This window comes from Tupaia chinensis, unplaced genomic scaffold, assembly GCF_000334495.1.
Source record: "Tupaia chinensis unplaced genomic scaffold, TupChi_1.0 Scaffold149922_1, whole genome shotgun sequence".
Lineage (NCBI taxonomy): Eukaryota > Metazoa > Chordata > Mammalia > Scandentia > Tupaiidae > Tupaia > Tupaia belangeri.
The window spans coordinates 1,064,156-1,069,629 of record NW_006209766.1 but is presented as its reverse complement, the minus strand read 5'-3'; the positions used below and the strand labels follow the sequence as shown (position 1 = coordinate 1,069,629).

The 5,474-nt window shown below is 49.7% G+C and overlaps 1 pseudogene; it reads right to left on the bottom strand.

Moving 5' to 3' along the window:
• Positions 1-1,955: 1,955 nt before the first annotated feature.
• Positions 1,956-5,474, bottom strand: part of LOC102474006 (claudin-6-like) — a 22,841-nt pseudogene continuing 19,322 nt past the window's right edge.

The window sequence follows — 5,474 nt, the reverse complement described above, 5'->3', positions numbered from 1 at the left end:
GGAGGGCAACCGTGGATGCCAGGGACAATGGGGGAGGAGGATGGGACATGGCAGAGAGTGGGGGATGGGGAATCAGGGGTGGCAAAACAAAAGGCAAGGTATGCAGGATGTAAGAATTGGAAAATTATTTGCTGGGAACATGTATGTTGATGTGCTTGATTGAACCAGTACACAGTGTATTTTGGATGGAAAATTCATTTGTGTGTTGTGATGGTGTATAGTGAATTAATGTAGAAAATGAATAAATTAAAAAAAAAAAAAGAATCCTAAGATGCTGGAGGAGGGGCCTCTTTTCCCCATCACCACCCCCTGCCACTCAGCCCATTTCCAGGTCAGGAGGAGGGCTGCTAACCCTCTCTTCTAGGTGCCAGAACCCTGGGCAATTTCTAAGACCTCTAGAGTCTTTCCACTGGCCCCCCCTCACCCTTGGTAAACAGTGGGGACTTGGGATCACCCCAGCTCTCATCTGTCAGTGCTCACGCTAGGTGAGATTGGTTCTTGTAGGAGTGGCTGTTTTGAAGTCTGTCCTTACGAAAAATCTGGTACTGCCCCTTGCATTTAATAGGCACTCAAATACCTGTGAAGTGAAAGGATGCACAGTGGGGCCAGCAGATGGTGTGAGGGTTCGTGTGCTGGACTCCCATGTAACTGGCCACGGTTCGAACCCTGGACCTGAGTTTGAAAATCATGCTAGGCACATTGCCTGCATGCCTCAAATCCCGAGAGGAGAGTGGGGACGAAGGGTTGCAGCATGGCCGTCTCCTCAAGGGGTGATTTCTCTCACCTTGTGCTCTCTCTGTCTCTGTCCAGTAAGTGCACACACCCTCTGCCAAAAACCTAAAAAAAAAAAAAAGGAAGGATGAAAGTTAGATGTTCCTGGCAAGGTGTCTAACTGATATATAAGCAAAGAGCATATTAGAACTTACACTTTAAAAAATATATATCCCTTTGGGAACCAGCAGTTAGCGTAATGGCTATGTCGCTGGACTCCCACGTAGTCGATCGTGGTTCGCGTCCTGGACCCGATGGCTTAAAACTCACGCCGGGCGCGTGTGCGTGCGTGCCCAAGATCCCGAGAGGAGAATGGAGGAGAAGGGATTGCGGCGTGACCATCCCTCCTGGGGGGTGATTTCTCGCTTTCTGTCTCTATGTCTCTCTCTGTCTGTCTGGCAAGCGCATGTGCCCTATAGCAAAAATCTCTCAAAAAAAAAAAATATATATATCCCTTTCATGAATGAGAGAGACAGAGGGAGACAGGCAGACAAACAGCACCTTCAGCAGAATCTCAGAACTACAATCCAGTCCCAGCCTCAGCCAGCCCCAGACCATGGCACGTGCATACCAGTGTCCTCAGGCAGGGTCTCTGGGTGTGAACCCAGAACCTTCCCATGTAGGTCAGCCTCTCAGAGCGTCATGTTTTACCACTGCCATCATGTGACCTCCAGAACCTACATGTTTTGCCTTCTGTTCTTTGTCTCCTTTCTGTCACCCAAGTTATGGTGGCTGAGATATCCTGAGTTCTGAGGTCCTAAGGTCACTGAGGTAGAAGGGAACCTTCTTCACGTCACTGTGCTTCCTACTCATCAAATACCCCTGGCCCTGTGTGAGGCCCAATTCCGGGAGCCAAAAGGACAAACAGTAAACAAGTAACCCCCCTGACTAGGCAGTTTTATGTGAAGGAAAGAAAGAAAACAGGGAGACTGTGAGAGACTGTGAGGGGGCTTTTCCTGGATAGGGCTGCCTGGAAAGGCCGGACTGGGAAGGGGATGTGAACTATTGAGCAGAAGCCATCATAAAGAGCACAGCCAAAAGAGGGAGTCAGCAAGTACCAGGGCCCTGCAGTGGGAGCAAGCGCGCCGTGTCGGAGGAGCAGAAGAGAGGCCGAGGAGGCGGTAGGGCTGATGGTGAAGCTGAGGTCAGTCTGCGCTGCCTTGGGGGCCCTACAGAGGTAGAGCCTACAGGAGCGAGCTCGAAAGTGCTGGTTTGAGTTTGGAGTTGTTTTTCCGCATGAGGGTTGTCTCATCCTTTGATCTTATCTTCCCCTCCTCATCTTTGATATGACCTGATAAACGGCTGCGGCCAGTCAGAATCTGTCAACAGAAACCCGCAGGGAGGCAGGCTGTTCTCTTCAGCATCCAGGAGGACAGATAAGGAGCAGGTCAGGTGTGGAGCACTAAGAAACAGCACGATTGGAAACCATTTTAAGGTCAAAGGAAGCCAGAGGTCTCTAGACACATACACACAGAAGTGTGCGGCAATGGGGAGGCAAAGAGAAAGGGGGAGCACAGCCCAGCCAGCGAACGGCTCTCATTTGCCTTTGAGCATGGCTGTCTGTACACCTCAGCCCGACTGCACTTCACCTGCACCCCTTGAAACTAACTCAACAGTGTAAGACCGGGAAACCTCATCTGTTGGGAAACTGAGATTTGCCAGACTCCCCACCACCATCCCCAACTGTGGCTCTTCAGGCCCACTTTTGACATTGGGGGAATGGTATTCCAAATGAAGTGGACTTTGCCTCCCCTTTCTTCCAGTGGCTCAGGCCAAAAGACCAAGAGACATCTGTTTTAAAGAGCTGGGCAGGTGTGTCCATGCCCCATTCTTGTTTTGTTTATTTAATTTGTGATCGAGAGCACGGGTACATGCATGAGAGAGGGGGAGAGAGAGATAAGGAGGGAGATGCACCTTCTACAGGGTCCCGTTGCTCCACCATCCCCTTCCTCCAGTCCTCCAGCTCATTAGGGTCTTGGGCATATGCACATACACCTGGCGTGTTTCAGGTTGACTGGGCCAGGGATCTGAACCCACAGTGGACCATGTGGCTTCCATAATCAGTTCAGTACAATACCGACTGCACCACCAATGCTGGGCCTGAGAAAAGTCTTTGACTTTCCTTCCTCTCTAACAGTTACTCCATCAGCAAACCTTTCCATTCTATCTTCAAACTATGTCTCAAGTTCAATGTCTCACCACATCCACTGCTTGACCTGTGGCAGGCCATCATCATCGTCTCCCCTGTGCACCCCCCTCCCCCCAAACTTAATGGCTGCCCCCTTTACTTTCTTCTTCACATAGCAGCCAGAATGATCCATTCATATTTATTCATTTATTTGCCAGAGGGCAGGTGTGCTCGCCAGAGAGAGCTGGAGAAGGAGAAAGCACTGTGTATCAGATTTGGACACATACACACATGGGCCCACTGTGTTTTCTCTCACGAGACTGGCCACGTGGGATCCAGCTCCCAAACGATCCTTCTAACACATAAGTAGGTCATATCTCTCTACTCAAAAGCACACAGTGGCTCCCTGTCTTATTAAAACTAGAGTCCCTACAGTAACCTGTGAGTTCTGCTTTGTCCCCTCCGGCCCCCATGACACTCTGATCCCATCTCCCCCCTCTCTCTCCTCTCCGTCTCTCTCCTCTCCTTCCCCCAGTTACTTAAGACACTACAGTTTCATCATTTCCTCCAAAATGAAAAATCCCATAGCATGACTCAGCAGGTCGACATCTATAAATTGGTTTTATGGATATACTTTCCTCTGTGCACAAAGTATGGTCAGAACAGTATTTTTTGTTTGCTGTTTGTTTTGTGACAGTAAAAAAATCAGGAACAGCCTAAGCCCATGAGTAAAGATTGGTTAAATAAAAACTATTGGGCACCCATATAGGAGAAATGCCGTGAATCTGTTACGAACAATGAGGCAAATATAGATCAAACTCAGTGATATTGTGGAGTTTTCAAAATGTTCACGGAAATGTATATTATGAAAACCTGCATGGAGGTCAGAGGTGGTGTAGTGGTTAAGGCCCTGGATTCCCACATGACTGACTGTGGTTTGTGTCCCAGACCTGGTGGCTTGAAGATCACCTGGGTGCATGTGTGTGCATGCCCAAAATCCCAAAAGGAGACTGGGGGAGAAAGAATTGTGGTGTGGCCATCTTCATGGGGAGGGTGATTTCTCACTTTCCCTGTCTCTGTCTCTCTCTGGGGAGTGCATGCACCCTATAGCAAAAACCTTAAAAAACAAACAAACAAACAAAATTATGTATGGATTTCACTTTTTGCAACAAAGTAAACTTATACTTTAATTCCATTTCCCATAAACTTTTTGATGTCCATACGTATTGTTCAGTGGAAAAAGCAAGGTCTAAGAATAGTGAGTGGGGCTAGCCTGTGGCCTAGGGGTTAAGGGAGCCAGATCCCACGTGACTGATCACAGTTTGGATCCCAGCCTGACAGTTTGAACGGATTGAAAAGTATGCCAAGCATGGGTGCCCCAAATCCCAACAGGATGGAGAAATGGAGGAGAAGGGATTGTGGTGTGGACCATACCTCCACTGAGGGTGTACTTTCTCACTCCCTGTCTCTGTCTCTTTCTTTCTGAAGAATCCATGTGCCCTCTGGCAAATGGAAAAAAAAAATCGTGCGCTATAAAAGAGAAGGGGACATACCTGCACAAAGGCATTCAGGGAGTGCTTTGGAGCGGCACCCCCATGTCCCGGCACTGGCCCGTGCGGGGGAATCAGCAGAGACTGAGGCATTGCTTCGTGGACCTGACGTTCCACTGCAGCGAGACACCCTCAGGTTGATAAAGCTACGGTAGCCTGGCCTGCGGCTTGCCTGGTGTGGAGTGGGAGGACAGAGTCAAAACTCCAGCCTGCACTTTTAAGCTCGCTCCTATTCCCTCTACCTCTGTAGGCCCACAGGGCAGAGCCTGACCTCGGCTTTGACACCAGCCCCACAGCCTCTTCAGCCTCCTTTCTGCTCTACCACAGCAAGCTCGTTCCCAGCTCAGGGCTGTGGAACTTGCTGACCCCTTATTGGAAATGCGTTACACATGATCAGCTCCTGCTCATCAGTTTCAAATACCCCTTCTCAGCCCAGGCGTTTCCTGACAGCCTAATCAAGAAAAAGTCCCCTGACAGTCTCTCTCATGATTTCCCTGTTTTACATCCTTCCTACTACACATGGTCACTGTGTTTATTTGTTTACTGTCTGTGTTTTTGGCTCCCAGAGCAGGGCCACACACAGAGCCAGGGTGCGGGGTGTTAGATGGGTGGGAAGCACAGTGATGTGAACAGTGTGGCCTGGTGGAGAGGAGCCTCCCAGGCATCCCTGAATGATCACTCAGATGAGGTCGACTTGAGATGCTGCATGGCCCATTCCCAGGAAGCATCTGTGCGTGGGGTCAGTACACCCTTGTGGTTTTGCAGAACAACTTGACCTCAATTTCCCCTTCTATCTCAGTGACCCCTAAGACCTCAGCACTCAGGGTGCCCCAGTACCCACGCCTTGGGTGTCAAAGGAGGTAAAGGTCAGAAGGCAAAAAGTGTAGGTTCTAAGGGCTGGATGGTGGCAGTGGTAAACCGTGACCTTCTGAGACGCTGACCGCCATGGGAAGGTTCTGGGTTCTTATCCAGAGACACTCCTCCCCTGTTTTGAATATGAAGATAGAGATTGGAAAGGCGGGGGG